The sequence below is a fragment of the Mauremys reevesii genome, linkage group 6 (genome assembly GCF_016161935.1).
Source record: "Mauremys reevesii isolate NIE-2019 linkage group 6, ASM1616193v1, whole genome shotgun sequence".
Classification (NCBI taxonomy): Eukaryota; Metazoa; Chordata; order Testudines; family Geoemydidae; genus Mauremys; species Mauremys reevesii.
In genome coordinates, this window is record NC_052628.1 from 25,957,275 (window position 1) to 25,978,273 (window position 20,999).

Sequence of the window (20,999 nt, forward strand, 5' to 3'; positions counted from 1 at the left end):
GACCCTCCATTGATTCCCTGCTCACCCTCAGCAGCGAGATATCTTTCATAATGATCACATCCTGTGGAAAGTGTGGGGACAGGAATGACTATCAGGCCCCCCCCTACAGTGCTGGCTCTTCCCGAGAGCCACGTGCCCAGTGTACAGCAGGGTCCGGGAAGAGTGATTTACCTGGCCCCTGCAACTACTCACCATTTTGGGGGTCTTGTGGCTCATGTGTGCTTGCCTGGGGTCAGCCAGTTAGTGACAGGTGTGTGAGTACTGACTATTTTAAAGCACCGCATCAGTGTTCTCTGTGTTACAAACAATACTGCTTCTGTAAAACACTGCATTGAAACTTCACAGAGATGAGCTTGGGAGCCCAGCCTCCCTCTGTTATCGGTGGCTGAAAGGCTGTACAGAATTAGAAAGCGGCCAAGAAGAACTAAGGAGGATTTTCTGCATTAAGTTATGATGCGCTCCGCCATCGAGAAATGGGAATTGAAGGAATGGTGGGCCAGGGAGAAGAGGGACCGAAAGGAGAACGCACATGCCAGAATGAAGCCACGGAGCAGCTCTTAAAGGTTATGGAGCGCCAAGTAGACACGCTCCAGGCAATACTAGCTCTTCAAACCAACCAGCTCTGTGCCCACCCTCCTCTGCAGCCGCTGTCACAAAACTCTTTCCCATGCACCTCCTAGACACTGCCAATACACTGTTAACCCCCTGGCTCCAGTCTATACTCGCAGCATTCCACTCCTCCCCCGTCACAGTCCAGCACTGCGGACTCCCATTACCCATTGCGCTCAACACCCATCCCTCTGCAGTTTGGCCCTGCTGAAGCACAGTACCCACTACATTGTACTCCAAAGAAGCAGCTTGGGTATGATCCCTGGACATACACAAATCTTTAGCCATCCCGGGATCCCTCCTCCTCCTGGGACCATCCATTCCCCCATCCCCCTCATTGCTAATCTTTTTTTTGGTTTGACTCTCTCCTCCGGAGGCTGGTTTTTAATAAAAGAATTGTGTTGGTTTGAAAGCAATCTTTATTCTATTATTTGAAAGCAAAAAGAGCCCTGCAAAGCAACATACAATTATGTTAAACCCATATATTGCATCATCTGCACCAATCACCCTCTAGCATTACAAGCACTGCACTCCCGACCATAGCAACAAATATTAGTGGCTTTCAGCTTTATATTGCTGCCTCAAGGCATCCTTGATCCTTATGGCCCCGCACTGTGCCTCTCTAATAGCCCTAGTCTCTGTCTGTTCAAACTCAGCCTCCAGGCACTGATCCTCTGCGGTCCAGCCGAGAGTAGCTTTCACCCTTCCCAACTATTATGGAGCATACAGCACGTGGCTATAAGCATAGAAATATTGTCATCGGCCAGGTCCAGGGCAGCCCCAGCTGGCTTTTAAATGGCCAAAAACACACTCAACAGCCATTCTTCACTTGCTCAGCCTGTTGTTGAACCGCTCCTTGCTGCTGTCAAGTTGCCCCGTGCATGGCTTCATAAGCCCCGGCATTAAGGGGTAGGCAGGGTCTCCCAGGATCACAATGGGCATTTCAACTTCCCCTACTGTGATCTTCTGGCCAGGGAAGAAAGTCCAGGCTTGCAGCTTCCTGAGCAGGCCAGTGTTCCGAAAGACACATGCGTCATTTTAACCTCTGAGGACAAGATTTTACAAAGCACGAAGAGGACTTTCAATGGGAGCTGAATCTTACTCTTGAATCAAAAATCTCAGCCTGTGCTGTCTAGACTTTTTCCATGCAAGTGGCGACAATTCAAGCACACCCATCATTGCTATACTTGCAAGAGCTCAACCAAGAAAAAAACAAAAAAAACCAAAAAACTAGTATAGACTGTTTGGGAATTTCATGCAGACTGTCCCAGAGAGGTGAACCAGTGTTCATGCTACCACATGAGATCAGGATCCTCGCCCCATAACCTCAGCCGGGCAGAACACAATGCCATCCACAGCCTCAGGAACAACTCTGACATCATAATCAAAAAGGCTGACAAAGGAGGTGCTGTAGTCTTCATGAATAGGTCTGAATATGAACAAGAGGCTGCTAGGCAGCTCTCTAACACCACATTCTACAGGCCTTTACCCTCTGATCCCACTGAGGGTTACCAAAAGAAACTACACCATCTGCTCAAGAAACTCCCTGAAACAGCACAAGAACAAATCTGCACAGACACACCCCTAGAACTCCGACCAGGGGTATTCTATCTGCTACCCGAGATCCATAAACCTGGAAATCCTGGACGCCCCATCATCTCAGGCATTGGCACCCTGACAGCAGGATTGTCTGGCTATGTAGAGTCTCTCCTCAGGCCCTATGCTACCAGCACTCCTAGCTATCTTCAAGACACCACTGACTTCCTGAGGAAACTACAATCCATTCGTGATCTTCTAGAAAACACCATCCTGGCCACTACTGATGTAGAAGTCCTCTACACCAACATTCCACACAAAGATGGACTACAAGCCGTCAGGAACAGTATCCCCAATAATGTCATGGCAAACCTGGTGGCTGAACTTTGTGACTTTGTCCTCACCCATAACTTTCACATTTGGGGACAACATATACCTTCAAATCAGCGGCACTGCTATGGGTACCCGCATGGCCCCACAGTATGCCAACATTTTTATGGCTGACTTAGAACAACGCTTCCTCAGCTCTCGTCCCCTAACACCTCTACTCTACTTGTGTTACCTTGATGACATCTTCATCTGGACCCATGGAAAAGGAGCCCTTGAGGAATTCCACCATGATTTCAACAATTTCCATCCCACCATCAACCTCAGCCTGGACCAGTCTACACAAGAGTTCCACTTCCTGGACACGACAGTGCTAATAAGCGATGGTCACATAAACACCACCCTATACCGGAAACCTACTGACCGCTATACTTACCTACAGGCCTCCAGTTTTCATCCAGACCACACCACATGATCCATTGTCTACAGCCAAGCTCTAAGATACAACCGCATTTGCTCCAACCCCTCACACAGAGACAAACACCTACAAGATCTCCATCAAGCATTCTTACAACTACAATACTCGTCTGCTGAAGTGAAGAAACAGATTGACAGAGCCAGAAGTGTACCCAGAAGTCACCTACTACAGGACAGGCCCATCAAAGAAATTAACAGAACGCCACTAGTCGTAACCTTCAGCCCCCAACTAAAATCTCTCCAGCGCATCATCAAGGATCTACAACCTGTCCTGAAGGATGATCCCTCACTCTCACACATCTTGGAAGACAGACCAGTCCTCGCTTACAGACAGTCCCCCCCAACCTGAAGCAAATACTCACCAGCAACCACACACCACACAACAAAAATACTAACCCAGGAACTTATCCTTGCAACAAAGCCCATTGCCAACTTTGTCTACATATCTATTCACCTAAAAAGAATCATAGGACCTAATCACGGAATGGCTCAGGTTTGGGTATCGCCCTTACATCCTCAGCCATGAAGACCGATGCAAAGAATTCATTTAGTTTTTTCACAATGGCCTTATCGTCTCTGAGTGCTCCATTAGCACTTCGATCGTCCAGTGGCCCCACTGGTTGTTTAGCTTCCTGCTTCTGATGTACTTAAAAAAATATTTGCTATTACTTTTTAGACTTTGGCTAACTGTTCCTCAAATTCTTTTTTGGTCTTCCTAATTGTATTTTTACACTTCATTTGCCAGTGTTTATGCTCCTTTCTATTTTCCTCACTAGGATTTAACTTTCACTTTTTAAAGGATGCCTTTTTGCCTCTCACTGCTTCTTTTACTTTGTTGTTTAGCCACAGTGGGACTTTTTTGGTTCTCTGTTTTTTAATTTGGGGTATACATTTAAGATGAGCCTCTATTATGATGTCTTTAAAAAAATTTCCACACAGCTTGCAGAGATTTCACTTTTGGCAGTGTACCTTTAATTTCTGTTTAAGTAACCACCTCATTTTTGTGTAGTTCCCCTTTCTGAAATTAAACGCTACAGTGTTGGGCCGCTGTGGTGTTTTTCCTGCCACAGTGATTGTATTATGGTCACTATTACTAAGCAGTCCAGCTATATTCACCTCTTGGACCAGATCCTGTGCTCCACTTAGGACAGGGGCAGCCAAACTTTTTGGCCTGAGGACCACATCGGGTTTCCAAAATTGTATGGATGGCTGGTTAGGGAAGGCTGTGCCTCCCCAAACATCCAGGGATGGTCCGGCCCAAGCCCCCTATCCAACGCCCCCTGCTTCTTGCTCCCTGATGCCCCCCCAGGACCCCTGCCCCTGACTTCCTCCCACCACCCCATCCAACCCCCTCTCTCCTGGACTGCCCCCCGGGACTCCTACCCCCATTCAACCCCCCTGTTCCCCGCCCTCTACACTTTCTTTCACATATAATGCCAATCCCCCACCAGCACAACCTGTTCTGTCCTTCCGATATATTTTGTACCCTTTTCTATTTTGTATATTTTGAAAGGGAAAGACAATAAAGATAGATCATATAACAGTGCCTCTATATACATCAACAGCATGCCCACACCTTGAATACTGTGTGCAGTTCCGGTCGCTTCATTCCGCAAACAATACGTTACAATTGGAAAAGATACAGAGAAAGGCAACAAAGTGATTAGGAGTACGGAACAGCTCCCATATGAGGAGAGAATAAAAATTGGGGATGTTAATCTTAGAAAAGAGATAACGCAGGATATGATCAAGGTCTATAAAATCACATGGAGAAAGTGAATAGGGAATTTACCCCATCACATAACACAAGAATCAGGGTCACCCAATGAAATTAATAGACAGCAGGTTTAAAAACAAACATAAGGAAATACTTCATCACAGAACTCTGAGTTAATCTGTAGAACTCGTTGCCATGGGATATTGGGAAGGCAAAAAGTATAAGCGGGTTAAAATATATATAAGGTCATAGAGAATAGGTCCATCGATGGCTGTTAGCCAAGATAGTCACGGAAGTCACCCCATGCTCTGAGTGTCCCTAAACCTTCAACTGCCAGAATCTGAGAGTGGATGACAGTGGATTGATTACTCAATAATTGCCCTGTTCTGTTCATTCCCTCTGAAGCATGTGGCACTGGCCACTGTCAGAGTATAGGATACTGGGGTAAAGGAACCATTGGTCTGTCCCAGTATGGCCACTTAAATTAGCCTAGATAAAAAAAGGCTGCTTGAACATAAAAACCTTATTTAATGAAATATTCTCAATTTTTCTTACACTGTTTATAAGCAAAAATATCAAACTATTTTGTGCATCATGGCCTTTGCTCTTCTTGCCAAAACAGAACAGCCTATTTAGTTTTATGATGGGATACAGGCAGTATGTTGTAGGTCCACTGACAGTTACTGTTGTAATTCCAGCTACTTATCTAATACAAAGGACAATGATCTGAAATTGGAATCATACACTAAAGAACCGACAACTTTTAATATGAGTGAAGTGTTTCCAATAAAGCATGTAATTGAACTGCTAAAAAGGAGAACACTTGAATATCAAAAAGCAGCATGTTTTTTAAAATAAGCCTTCCGAAATGCAAAGTGAAAAACTGATCAGTGATGCTTCTATAATTAAACATAAGATTATTGGAGAATTTGATTTTCTATTGTAACATAGACAGTAGTGTCTCACATGGAGATGCACAATCTTTATATTATAGTAATACAATAATAAATTATCAAGAAATAATTTTTCTATACATATTTTTCTTCATTAACTCATCTTTCCATCTGGAGCTTGAGTCTCCCCCAGTGTCCCCAACTACCAACAGTCATCTGGAATCGTCACACTTCTCTGGTTCCCACAGAATAACTATTTCCAAATCTCTGAACAAGCCTAACATTGGCTACTGAGTAATGAGCGGTAAACAAAGAAGTTAAGCATATCAACTATATCCCAGACTAATCTCCAATGGAAAAAGGTGCATCTATGATGATAATTTTACAAATCAGTCCAGACTAGGGGAGGAGTTATAAGTGAAGAGAAACTAGCAGGTAAGAAGTCTTTCTCCCTCATTAATCATCTGCTAGCCCAGTACTGAGGAAGTAGTGTATTACATTGTGAGTGGTACTAATAATGACAGGAAGGAAGCCCCAAGCTAAACAGAGATCGCAAACTTGGAATTACTCCTTTAGAAAACAAAAAACAAACCCACAACTTTGGATTTCACACAAAGACCTCCACTTAAGAAAATCCTCCTCCCAAGGGAAACATTAGAAGAGAAAAGCAAATCCAATTTGCAACTTCTTGTGGACACGTGAAATGCAGTCCACTTTGCGCCTCTGCAGACTGCTTCTTCTTCAATAATACTGAGGCTCGAGTGGGCCAGGAGAAGGCTGCTGTACTTGCAGTGAGCCAGGTCTAGAGCAAATCACCCTTTCCGGTGTAAGGATCTGAGATTAAATGCCATATAGCGACACTAGTCTTATGAGCGCTCCCATCTCAAACTTCTGGGGTGAGCTGAGGGCCTATGAATACCCCCTTGTTTTTTTCTTTTGGCAATTCAAAAAAAGTTTAATTTTAGAACAATAAAGACATCCATACATAGATTTCAAAAAACCCCATCAAGTATTAAAAATTACCAAATCAAATACAAATGTCAACATGCTCTTCTGAGGACCAGCTTTATGACATAACCATGGCCTGCAATGTGGTTCGTTTCTCTTTCCTTTCCACTCCTCCTGCCGGCAATAAAAAAATTTCATATTAGAAATTCAGGTGTTGCTCACCTTTGGCGACCCTATGGCCAACTAGAGAACTGGCAGGTTTATGACAGACTTCAGAAATTAAACCTGATAACAGAGGGGATGTGATTATTATTCACAGTGTTTTAAGCAATGGTGTTTGTTTAACTCAAATGTGGACTGGAAACTTCCTGAGTCCTCATCTGTGAAGTGACCCCACAAAACAGAAGACAATATCTGACATTCTGAATATTTAAATTTAAAGAACAGAATCTAATTGAAACTTTTCTGCACTTCTTTATTCATCGTATGGCAGCCAAAATAACCCATCAATAAATTACTTGAAATGAAAAAATGTGTTTGACAATTATAAAACAAAACCCGCTTGTTCTGCCTCCAATATAGTAATCAATGGAGCTACTCATAATAGTAAAGTTAAGCAATTGCCTAGTATTTGCAATACTGGAGTCTCATGAAGGCTAAGCTCACACTTCTGGAATCATGGTATGTATTTCTATATTTAACTTGCTCACAGACAAAACTAGCAGAATTAATATTTATTCTTTGTATTGCAGTGGGGGCCTCATTTTGCAGGTGCTGTACAAAGGGACAGTAAGAAAGAACATGCTCCAAATCATTGAAAACATTCTATGTTTAAATTATACATGACAAATTCCTGTTTTTTTCTTTCACTCTATTCTTTTAAATTAACAGCAGAGCGGATAAAAATTGATTTTTTTAAAAAAATCTATTTTTGTATTTAAATACATTTTTCTTTTAAAAATAAACTATTTGAAATTAGGACAACCTTTAAAGCCTAAATTTAGTATAATCTATTAAAATAATCTGAATTAAAAAGTAATATTCAAGCAGTACATGTTTTCTACTGCCATTTTTAAGTCAGACCACTAACCTGGTGGAAGTCACTGGCTGTGTATCTGGAATCAGAATTTGCTGAAGTGCAAGAACAGCTTTTGACCGCAGAAGCCTCCTATGCATATGCAGAGAGAATATTTTCTTCATTTCCATTTATTCAACTATTTCAGTTCAGTGATTAGTTCATTCAAAGTTGAGAAATGGATTAGCAGTTGAAAAAGAAGCAGGACGTACCATGGATTTATATAGAGGCAATATGATATTTTCATCTCATTATCTATCCCTTTCTTAATGATTCCCAACATTATGTTTGCTTTTTTGAGTATACACTTCCCATCTACAGATGAGAACTAGTTCAGAGAGGATGAGAGCTACTAGTTCTAAAATCGTCAAGGACACCGTGATTATAAATAATACTCCCTTTATTTAATAAACCAATTTTAAATGAAAAACATGTTTTAATAAATGAGAAAAAAATACATATCTAACACATCAGACAGTGTTATTTAAATTTTAAAATGCTGGTTTTGTGCATTTTTTATTAAATTCCAATTTTCATTAAATAATCATTTATATCAAGGTTTCCTGCTTGCCAATTTAAATCACGATTAAGAATAGCGATTTAAGTCAGTCCACCCAGAATAGTAAATCTCATTCCTTGGCCAGCTCCGTCTTCCCTCCTCCCTCATGCACACACAGTGAGTGTCAGTCACTTTGCAATGCTGTGGGAGAAAAAAAAAGTCCACAGTGGTTGATGACAATAGTGCACTGCGAGTTATCCATGCCTAGTTACATCGTCCATAATCACCTGAACAGAATGGTTGTCTAGTTAGATTAATTTACCGAAGTTAAAGAAACTGACACACTGTAGGCAGGTGTCAAGAGCTGAAATACTACATGATAAGTAACGTTTTAAGACACAAGAAATACTAACACAACAGTAATTCATCAGAAAGTATGGATCTGTAGTTTCAGGAATATCTTGTTCCCCTGATTACTAAGAAATCAATTTAATTCTCGTAAACTACTGTCATTCCTTAAAAATGTCTCAGACATTCACAGCTAAATGGATATTGCATAACCACTACCCACTATTCTGTGTATTATTTATTTAATATAAAACCCCTCGGTGGGTGTTTAGTCTATTTATACAATATTCATACACAATTATTTGATTCTTTTACGGTACACTGAACTCAATCCAGACATTACACCGTTATTTTAAACAAAGTATTTATTATAAGTAAAGCTATGATTTAGTCATGGCATTTTTAGTAAAAGTCACGGACAGGTCACGGGCAATAAACAAAAAGTCACAGCCCATGACCTGTCTATGACTTGTACTATATAAATACCCCTAACTAAAACTTAGGTGCTCTGGGGCAGGGGACATCCTGCGGACGCTGCTGTTGCTGCTGCTTGGGGAGGGAGGGAGTGGGGGGCGTTCTGGCGTAGCACCACTGCTGCATAGTCCGGGGGGGGGGTATTTGAAGCCCCACCGCTGCTCCCAGACCATTGCTCTGGGGCAGCACCTGGCACCAGCTGCCTGGGGCCAGCAAGTCAGTCACACCAGCCACTGCAGAAGTCCTGGAGGTCCCAGAAAGTCATGGAAGGTCCCAGAAAGTCATGGAATCCATGACTTCCGTGAAAGACTCACAGCCCTAATTATAAGCCATCTCTATAGAAATTTTTTTCTTCATTGTTTATTTCACAGAATTCAGACAGAGACATAGTGACACACTCTCACAAGGCCAAGGATGCTCTTATCTCACTTTTCTAAGTTCAGACATAGGTAACACAATTAGTTTGAATTTCACAGTGTAACATTTTAACAAGTCACAATTGACTTTGTGTATGAAATGTTCTTGTTCAGCAAAAATGTTCTCGATAGCTCACCGGAAAGCAAGAGTCATAAAACCTACTTAACATTTAAAACCCAGTAACACTGAAATAACAGGTTTTCAAGGTTATTAAAGTAAAGTCAGTCAGTAAAGAGTGTTATTTCAGTTCTATAACCTTACATATTGAAGATCTTCCCCTAGGATTCTTGCAGTCATTACACATGCAAGATTTATTTCAATTATTACATGAATACATAAGACTGCTGATAGTATGATATACAGCATGTGGTGGCAATATAACATGTATCAGAAAATCAGGTTATCAAACCTTCTCAGTAGATTCACCGTACAATATACGTTTAGAGAACAACAGAGACATAAACAAAAATTGTTTTACTTGCAAACATTTGCTCTTTGCACTTCTGGTATGGATGTGGATTTCCCATCCCTCAACTTTTCCCCCAGTACCTGACACAGGACATTAAATATACTTTGTTTTCAAGTAACTCACATTTATTTTTTATAGTAAGCAACCAGCAAGAAAAAAAACAACAACACATTTTACCTTTGGGGCTTCCAAAAAAAGTAAGAATGTATTTAAAAAAAAAAATCACTAGAAGATTTTCCATACCCAGTATTTTGGACTGCAAACTCAACTTCAAAGGAAATTAATTAGCATTGCCAGTAATTGGAACGCGTTTACAGCAAGCCTGGAAACCACTATAAATGGTTTTCAAATGGAATAATCAAAGATCATATGTGCCAGTTATTGAAAAGATGAAAGTGTCTAACCAGCCTTGGCATGCTGTTCTGCAAATATGCTACAGCTGATCTTATATAAATATTGTAAGTAACCCCACCCCTGCCACACACATACAGTCATGCACCCTCGTCCCAATCTTGCAAATATAAGCATGCGAGTAACTTTGCTCAGATTAATAAATACATGCTTACAAGTTTTTGCATTGTAGACCAGGGCCAATTTTGCATACTCCTAGGATGGAAGGCTCACACCTAAATTCTGTCAAGGCAAGATTGTGTGCTAAAGCATTAAGAGCAAAATTTAAAGCCTGTAGGGGGTAAGGAAAAAGGTGTGTGGGTTTTTTTTTGTTTTTTTTTAACATGTGGAGTTGTTGTAGAAATGCTGGTCCCAGGATATTCGAGAGACAAGGTAATAGCTCTTAGTGGACCAACTTCAGTTGTTAAGAGACACCGGTTTACAAACAAAACACTACAAACACACACCTGCGTATAAGTATGCATAAAAGGGGAAGGTGGCCTTTTGTTTCATATAACCACTGAGAAACTGATCCTGCAAACACTGTGCTGAGTACCATGATTACACTCCATTATTTTCAGGAGACCACTTGCAGCAGTAAATTTTACACTGTAAGTATTTGCAGGATAAATCCCTAATATAGCAGGAAATATTGAATAATTTCAATAAACATTAAATCACAGGGTAAGCAACTAAACCTCAAAACCTTATTTTTTGTACAGTCAAGTTTTCTATGTGGGTACTTCCACAGTGTGTGCTAACAATGAAAGAACAAAAAAAGAAAAAAAATGTTGTTTCCACAGAATTCAGAGAACAAAGCAGCACACATTAACATTAATATAGTACCGTGCTAAAATGGATATTTTCAACACAAAAATCACTTCTACTATTTTTTTTGTTAATAACTGTTACAAGTAGGGTGACCAGACAGCAAGTGTGAAAAATTGGGATGGGGGTGAGGGTGTAATAGGCGCTTATAAAGACAAAGCCCCAAATATCGGGACTGTCCCTATAAAATTGGGACATCTGATCACCCTAGTTACAAGAACAGCAAAGAGTCCTGTGGCACCTTATAGACTAACAGATGTTTTGCAGCATGAGCTTTCGTGGGTGAATACCCACTTCGTCGGATGCAAGTAGTGGAAATTTCCAGGGGCAGGTATATATATGCAAGCAAGAAGCAGGCTAGAGATAACGAGGTTAGTTGCTAGAACAGGGCCTCATCTTCCCTGATTGAACTAACCTCGTTATCTCTAGCTTGCTTCTTGCTTGCATATATATACCTGCCCCTGGAAATTTCCACTACTTGCATCCAACGAAGTGGGTATTCACCCACGAAAGCTCATGCTGCAAAACGTCTGTTAGTCTATAAGGTGCCACGGGATTCTTTGCTGCTTTTACAGATCCAGACTAACACAGCTACCCCTCTGATACTAATTACAAGAAGCATTTATTGTAACTGGGAGAATGGGGGAGAGAGGGGAGAATCAGCTTACCTGACAGCACTTTGCATATAATATTTAGGTTCCAATAATGCAAATACTTAGTTGTGTGCATATGTATTTTGCAGGGTTAGGGTCTAAATCAGTTCTCCCTGCTTGAATGGGCTCTGCATACACAAACTGAAGGGAAAAAATGGAAAAATAGGAAAATGCATTTCTAAAACCACAGGGGAACTACAGCAGATGTAGTACTTCAAAAAACAATTTTTTAAAAGTTCAAAGTTATTTTAAAGTTGACATTGTCCCTTTATTGACTCCCATTACAACAACCTATAGTAAATCAGAACTTACTGCATCCTTTTTCTCCCAGCTTCCACTATTTGTTTGAAGTCATCAACAAACTAAGAATTAAAACCCTAAAATAATAGAATTTCTACTTCACAAGTTTCCAAAGATGAACTACACAGAAAAGAAATACAGTAATACTATTAATGTGCATATAATATCAGTAATTAAATCTAGTCATGTTTTCAATCAGCAATTTTCTAATATAGGCCATTTACACTCAATATCCTTACCGGTCTGAAAACACACATACAACCCTTCCCCCAACAGCTGGTTTTATAAAACAAAGAACAAGCATAGCCCAAAGCTGTGTCAATCTTATTACATAAGGCCCCTGGTCTTAAAAATATTATATTCCTTATAGTAACAACATGGTGCTGTGAGGTAACATAACTCAAGAGAATAAAAGTAAAATTTACAAATGCTATCATAGAAGTTAGTGACAGAAATTGTTTAAATAATCACTGAGTCCATTCTCTTGCATAATCAAGCATACTCTCCTAAAAGTGGGCATGACAAATGAAGAACTACAAGAGTGGCCCAGTCTGGATACCATGCCTTACTGCAAGAGACCACAAGAAGCTCCACCTATTTAGTTCATCCATTAGAAGCTTAATGTGACTTGTTGAACATTTGCAAGTACTCACATGGAGAGAAGATTTCTGATAGTATCTATTGGGTTTCCAGGAAACTGGGTGGGCTTGCTAAAGGATCCCCCCCACCAGCCTAAGGGGAGGATCCACAGGGCCTCAGAAACCCACTAATTTCGGGGGACAACTAATAAAAGAACAGGGACAGAAGTGTGGTCAAAGGTCATAAGAGTTCTTTACCCTAGCAGACAGCGGGCATAACAATCCAATGGCTGGAAACTGAAACTAGACAAATCTGGCTTTAAAATAAGGTGCAATTTTGTAAACAGGGAAGGTGATTAACTCTTGGACCAGCTGACCTAGCGATGTAGCAGATTCCTCATCACTTAAAGACTATAAATCAAAACTGGACGTCTTTCTAAAAGATATGGTCACCCAGAAATGATAGGCTTGATGGAGAAATTACTGGGTCAAGTTCTGTAGGCTGTGTTGCGCTGAAGGTCAAACTAGATGATCCAACAGGTCCCTTCTTGCCTTAAAAAACAAACAATCTATTAACCTAGGAATAAAAGGGCCTACAAAAGGCAGCATGGAAGGAGCCAATCCAGCAAATCTTTGAACAAAGGTTTGTAGCATAGGGTCCCAAATTTGTTATAAAGCTGATGTCTAAGAGAAATGATCCTCTGATATGACCTGTGAGACAGCATTTGGTCAAACAGATCTTCTTATGAACAGGTCCTATCATTTCACTGCAAAAGACAACAGACAACCATCTGTAATATGGATGATGTGAGAATATTGTTCTATATTGGGATCTCATGCAATATTAATAATTCATCTGCTTGAAGCAGATGAATTTATATGCTTAGAGCCTTATGTGCCAAGGATTCTCTATAGCTCTATTTTTTCCCCTGTGGTCAGGGGAAAGGGAGGACAAGTAGACACCTGATGATAGACAAAAGGTGCTGCTTCAAAACCTGCAAATAAACCCTGACTAGAAGTTTTCTTGGTGCCACTATTAAAGTCTCTCACGGACTAAAACATTAAAAGCTTCTCTCCTTTGTTCTAGCTCGAGTGGTTCCAAAACCTCAAAGATTAAATGTCTATCTTTTTCACCACAAGCTCTGAAGCTGCTCCAAAACCAGAAATAATATGAAAATATCAGTTTGGGCGATTTCCTCTGAAAAAAGGATGCTTGTAATTCCCATCCACCTTTGAGCAGCACAGTTAGAAGAAGCCCAGATAATACTGGGCAACATAATTTTCTTCTAAATTTCATTAGACATAAGCAATACTTCTGCTCTGCTGTATTAAGAGCAATTATTATTCAAGTGTTATTTTACAAGTCCATATGCAGACATTTTAAAGCCACAGGGTAAAATCTATTCTGACTTCCTGAATATCACAAATCACAGAATTTCACCCAGTTACTACCCTTGTAGTGTGCCCAGTTACCCAAGCTTTAGCTAACGTCACCAGATAATTTGTGAAGTGTTAACAAAAAGGAGTTGTGTAGATTAAAGGCATGCTGAAGTTCCTCACAAATGTTTACAATCCAGAAATTAACACAAACATTTATCATTTATGTAATACCGTAAGAACACACTACAGGTTCTAAAGGCGAATCTACACTAATATAGATGTAGATCACTCCTAGCATAGATGCAGGTTGGAATAGTTTATACCACTTCCCTAAATGAAACAAGCTATACTGGCAAAAGCACTTTTCTTGCCAGTGTAAGTGCTTCTAGGGCATTTGCCAGTAGAAAAATGCCATTTAAAAAAACAAACAAAAGCTACACATACATACACTCCCCTAACCAATATTACTGTACTAGCACAAGTTTCTAGTGTAGACCTGCCCTAATACCGAACACACAATGTAGCCGAAACCCTCCTTTAGTTATCTAAAGAGTGGCACCTTCAGACTCCCTATAGCTGGGAATGAAGCTCTGCATCGTTTGGTGCTGATAAAGTATTAGCACCTGTTGTAGGGGAAACAGAATCCTGAATTGAAAGCATGTCAGTCCTCTCTTAAGATGCAAAATGCACACAATTTCGCCAAGTGAGACATGCGCAGTCCTGGTCCCAATCACTCCCAGCACCAAAATCACAGAACTTCTTTGGCGAACCACTTAGTTTTCATTTGAATGCGGTGGGGACTTTCTTTCGAGGCAAATTTTACAGCGTAGAGAGAGGGAGGAGTAGGGCATAGCTACAGTGTTTTCCCTGCTCCCATGAGATGCATTTTATAAATGGAGCCTAATTTATGCCTCCCATCCCTCCTTGGCGAGAACCACATCCAAATCACAAGCAGATCTCAGCCTTTGGAGGAAGGGAGAGCTGTCTCTGCTGCAACATTCCCTCTTGACCTCACCTGGATAATAGTTCTGCAATGTGACTAGAAGAGGAGGGTTGGTGGACAGGCACTCTTCAGGATTCTTACATCCCCAAACCCATAGAGATTCTCTGACTTAAGTTCCTACTCACAGGAGTCAGTTTTAAATTAAACCAGCCCCCCGCTCCCTCCTTCCCATGCAGTAGAATCCTCCCTACTAAGGAGGATTGCAGAGGTAGTGGTTGATATGGGAGACTGAAATGAAGCAACCATGGAATCACTGCCAAAAACGTGAATTCTTGCATTTCCCCTGAAATACAGGCTGAATTTCAGTGATCTGTAAGTTCAGGGGTCTGAATCTTCCATGTGCTCCATAGGGAGGGAAGACAATGATAAACAAGAGGAAACTTCACAAACAGAAACTTACAGGGTTCCTAGTCTTTATGGGGCCTAATGGGAAATCCCTCCTGGGGACAATTTTGGATCAGGCAGTGAAAGCCTGAAATTTGACTGCTGGCCTACAAACAGGAAAGTAGAAGAGTAATTTCAACATTAAATAGACTGTAAGGTCTTTGTGTTTGCAGAGCGCCTAACAGAAGAGGTCCCTGAGCCAACCGGGTCCTTTTAGTCACTACTGCAATACAAGCAGTAATAAAAACAACAGGAGCAGCAGCATTCCAAATGCAGCTCCATCATTTAAACTGGAATTTTTTCACCTGCCTCTCTCAGTCCAGCAGTGACAGCTGCTGGACTGTGAGAGAGGCAACTAAAACCTTTTGGGCCATAAGTCAGGCACTTTTTTATTCATTTTTGTTCTCTTGTTGCACCACTACCCACACTTCAGAGTCATTCTACATAATGCACAACAAAAATCAATGGCCAAACAGGTAGCATGTACAAAAAGAGAGACAAATCAATGCTCCCATATCAATGTATCAAATCAGAAGGCCTAGTTCTACCCAGGTACTACTTATACTTAGGAGCCCTAGTTATGGACCAGGACTGTAGTAGGCACTGTACAAATATAGAACATAGAGATGGTCCACTCCCCACCTAGTTCTACCTATCTAGGTAAGTTATATCACTGTAGTTTTGAGCAATGAGTTTTCAACCTCATTTGCATAATTGTATTCCTCTGAAGTCCACTGTACTTAAATACTTCATACTTCAAGACTCCAATGTGAGATTTTAGTATAAAACAGTTTGCCTAATTTATGTCAATTTAAATGCTTTTGCATGGTTTTAAGAAGCTTCCTGTTCCCTCCATTTCTTCCTTCAACTAATGATAGCAATGGTTAGCACACACAAGAAAGGACCATAGCTTATTTCAAGGTAGATTTCTTTTATTAATAGGAATGTATATAAGAAGACTGTTGGAGGAAAACAAAGAAAAATATGCCCCAACATGCTTTAGAACTACACAGAAAGGAGTGGCTACATTTGCCATACAAATCAGCATTCCTATTCCAAATTAATACATAAATAAAAAGGTTCTCCAACTTTTGAGGGGATGTAATACAAATAATATAAATGGAATGGGGAAAAAAAACCCACATCATCTACTGAGTCATCTGTATGAAAATCTAATCCAGTTGCACTGACCTTGCAATACATTAATTCTACACCACAGAGCCAGTATAAAATGTGTGTTTAAAAAAATAAGACTACCATTTTATGAACTTGACCCACTACCAAAACAAGCCTATCTATTGAGCCACTGGTCTATTTTTAACTGGACATTTCACATGGAAAGTTTACTATCTTGTTTTTATACAAACCCTATTAAATGGGCATGAAACAACATTACATTAGTCATTTCTGCAATAAAACAAGTTAATGCTCTAACAGGACAGTTACTGATAGAATTACAGAATCATATAATGTTCTAAAAGTGTATATGGAGATTTACATATTCAGACAGCCTTACTGAGGCACAAAAATATCTTATAATATGTGTAAACCATGCACTGTCTGAAAACAGATCTGACCTTATTGCAGCAGTTCCCATTCTACAACAAACCCTTAAAAAATATTCAGAACCCTTAATTTCTGGGTTAAAGTCACTGTAGCAGTGGCTTTATGACCATAAATATGCAAGTTTATCCATAAGTATCTACATGTCTCTTGCAAAGAGAATCCCCACTCCAGACCACAGCTGGCTGCCTGGAGGACCAAAGGATGAGTGGGGAAGTCTCTCCTTTTCCTTGTGCATCTGCAAAGGGATTGGGTACAATATTTTCTATGAGCCATGCTGTCCAGTTCAGGTCACTATATCTGATTAAAGATACTGTTAAAAACTGGAGATAATACAGCGGAGATTTATCAAAGGTGATCTATCAAAGACTATAAAAAGTTTAAATGGTGATAAGGAGGGATTTACAAGAGACCTATGTAAACAACAAGAAACAAGCAGTGCAACTAACACAAATGATCTGATCTCTGCACAAAAACCATACTCCCCCAACAGTAATATTTCTATCTAAATAATCAGAGTTAGCTGAATGTAGTTTGCCAGGGTCTTCACCAAGCAGGCTGTTGACAACAGTATTCAGACATAGTAAAATTTCATAGACCCACTCCTTACATTTACTGCTCTTTCCCCAGCCTCCACCATCTCTCTTGTTCTTGGTCTACACTAGGTCCTGATCCTGCAAACCCTTATACATACAGGTCTGTTGCATCTTACGCACATTTAACATGCACGATTTCAGCTTTACGTGGTTGGCAAAAACAAAACAAAAAAAAGAGAAAAATAAAAATTTAAATACTGTTTCTGTAGTGCAGGTGATTCTGCCCGCCATTCAACTCAATGTAATTTTGACTATACGTGGTTTTCGCTTTACGCGCTAACCGAGGAACGGAACCCCCGCATAAGATGAGACAGACCTGTATACTTAACTTTTCTACTGTGAGCAGTCCCATTGAAATCCAAGGTAGTAAAGATAAGCACAAGCATATCCTGTTTGCAGGATAATGGCTTACACTGTAAGATCCTTGGGGCAGGAATTTTCTTTATCTTCTAGTAAAAAAAACCATGCATACTTATGGTCCTACATACATTATAACAACATGAAAAACTGGTTCAATTAGAATTGTTAAATCTTGATAGAAAATGGCTGAGAGGTGACAGGACTTAACATTTAAGTTACCTCTGAGGTACTAAACCGGCTAAGTCTGATGATCTGTTTAAGGTCATTCAATAGGCCAGAACTAAGGGTTGTAAGGTGTGAGAGAACTATAACAAGAATTCAAATGAGGTATTATTTTGCAGAAAAGTGAAGAGGAAGAACAGACTTCCAACTGGAATGACAGACACAATCAAGATTACTTTACTTAAGCTTGGTAACCATATGGACTTTAACATGAGACATTAGGCAGTTTTGTCTTTGAAGTAATCAGCCTACCTTCAGGGGGCAATAAGGACCTATCCAATTTGGTTATGGTCTATGACACTATTTTTGCAATACTCTGGTACAAAAAGTTTAAGTGTTTTTAAATCTGAAAATCTCTGTAAAAAAGTGGGAATGAGAATTCTTGGCATGAAGGCTGACAGCTGCTTCTGGCACTTGATCTAAGATAATTACTAGCACTTATCCATGGGTCCAATCCTACTTACAATGAAGTTAACAGGCAGTTGATCATTGACTTCAGTAGAAGGAGGATCAAGCCCTATATATCACTATAACTTGTAAATTCTTTCACACAGAAGGGAGAGAGGAAGCAAATATCATACAATATTGTTGGTTCTGAGTCAAATTTATTTACACTTGAAGAAATTTAAGTGACAACACTATAAATTTCATCTCTTCTAAGCGACTTCAAATATTATAAAATAGATCATTTTTGTGTTGCATTTTAAAAAAGAAATATGTATGACAAACTGGAGAAATGGGCTGAAATAAATAAGATGAAATTCAATAAGGACAAATGGAAAGTATTACAGTTAGGAAGGAAACAATTGCACAAATACAAAATGAGAGATGATTGCCTAGTAAGTAGTACTGTAGAAAAGGATCTGGGGGTTTTAGTGAATCATATACTAAATATGAGTCAACAATGTAATGCTGTTGCAAAAAAAAAAAAGCAAACATAATTCTGGGATATATTAGCAGGAGTGTTGTAAACAGGACATGAGAAGTAATTGTTAAACTCTATTCAACACTGATAAAGCCTCAAAAGGAGTATTGTGTCCAGTTCTAGGTACCACATTTCAGGAAAGATGTGGACAAATGGAAGAAAGGAGAACAACAAAAATGATTAAATGCCTAGAAAACATGATCTACAAAGAAAGATTGAAAAAAAATGGGTTTGTTTTGTCTGAAGAGAAGAGAAGATGGGGGGGAGGGACATAGTCTTCAAGTACATAAAAAATGTTATGAAGAGGAAGGTGATAAACTGTTCTCCTTAACTACTGAGGCCAGGACAAGAAGCAATGGGCTTCAACTGCAGCAAAGGAGATTTAGTTTAGACATTAGTAAAAACTTCTTAACTGTAAGGGTAGTTAAGCACTGGAACAAATTACCTAGGGTGGTTGTGTGATCTCTGTCATTGGAGGTTTTTAAGAACAGGTTAGATAAACACCTGTCAGGGATGATCTCTAGATAATACTTAGTCCTGCCTCCATGCAGGGGCCCGGACTAGATGACCTATCAAGGTCCCTTCCAGTCCTATACCTCCATGATTCTACAAACACTGAGCACTTAAAATTAAAATAGGCACAAAGTCCCTGCACAGATCTAGGACTAGATATGTAGTCCTGTACTGATAAAAAAACAGCATAGAATAAATAATCCAACCTTTTAGAATCAGTCATATTGCACCTGCATGTCTAAGAATTTCCCATATGACTACTAATTGAACTAAATTATTCATACATATTCCAAATTTCCCTCAAAAACCTCATTTAACAAATAAAAAGGGAGGATTGCATGCTGCTTACTCAAGAGAAATTTTGTTTACATTTTGCTTTCAAGAATTTAATAAATACACAAACAATCTATCAACTGCAGTCTTGAATAAGTAATAGCTGTTTACAAAACAAAACTCAATGCAACTCCCGCTCAAGTTGGAAGCAGAAGCATAAATAGATCCTAAGATGTGACGAGTTTATGGAGTTCCTAACAGATCATTCCTTTACCATGCACAACGGACATTTATTTACCCTCCAATACCATCCGACACGGGGGGGTTCAAAGATTTTTTTTGTAAAGTTATTTGATAACTATTTTTCATTCTGAAACAAAAAGCCGCTTAAACGACGGAGAATCACCCCCGGCCCAGGGAGCCCACCCCACGGTTGGGGACTGAACAGCAACACAGAAGAGCCAGAAACGCATTCCCACGTTTCCACCCACGCAGAACTGCATCAGCGAGCGCCAGCGCCGAGTCCGCCCTTACCCGCGTGTAAACACAGCCACCTCCTAGGACTGGAGACGGCCAGGAGAGGCGCCGGCTCCAGACCCGGGGGGGGGGTCCCCATTCCGAGCCAAGCGACACCGGCAGTGACCTAACCGGGCTGCGAGCAGAGGCGGCAGCGCCGCTGACAGACGCGATGGCTCCCCGGAGAACGGGAGGGACGGCGTGTGGCAGGGGGTGGCACGGAGCCCGCTCCCCCAGGGGGGCACCTCCCTGGCCGTGGGCTCCACCCCCGCCACCTAGGGAGTAACGGGACGTTTCTCTGACCTGGCCCAGGCAGAGGGGGCTCGGCGCTGCGTGTTGGGGGAGGCGGCCGGGGCGCTACCCGCACGGCTGCCGGCGGGGAGGGGGTCAGCCTGGGGAGAGCCCCCCGAACCGGTCCCTCCGCCGACACTCACCCGCTAGCGCCTCTCCCGCAGCCTGGTCCCGCGGGCGGCGAGCCCTGAGCAGCAGCTACGCGGGGCGCCCCATAGCGCACGGGGCCCAGCTCCGGCTGCCGCTGCAGCTGCCGGCTCTGCGCTGCAGCCGGGGCAGGAAGGCGGGGAGGGGATTGCGGGGGCCGGCGTCTCCACAGGGAGAGAGGGATGGAGGCGAGCGGAGCCTGCGCGCTGGAGCTGCGGGCGGGCCGCTGGCGTTGACACAGCAGGACCGGGGTCGGGCTCCGAGGCGGCGGCGGCGGCTGCCCGGGCT

At 41.2% G+C, this 20,999-nt stretch overlaps 1 protein-coding gene across 6 annotated transcripts in view; it reads right to left on the reverse strand.

Annotated features, from left to right (window-relative positions):
* LIFR (LIF receptor subunit alpha) overlaps positions 1 to 20,930 on the reverse strand; it is an 81,391-nt gene extending 60,461 nt beyond the window's left edge. For 2 of the 6 annotated variants that reach the window (XM_039543952.1, XM_039543945.1), the window contains exons 1-3: positions 20,708 to 20,928; positions 7,598 to 7,675; positions 6,583 to 6,681 (exon numbers count right to left, since the gene is read on the reverse strand). The gene's annotated coding sequence lies outside the window, so the exon portion shown is untranslated. Of the gene's footprint in view, positions 1 to 6,582; positions 6,682 to 7,597; positions 7,676 to 11,675; positions 11,757 to 20,707 lie in introns of those variants that run through there. The other 4 variants (XM_039543948.1, XM_039543949.1, XM_039543947.1 and 1 more) reach the window with 4 other exon arrangements.
* Positions 20,931 to 20,999: the final 69 nt, after the last annotated feature.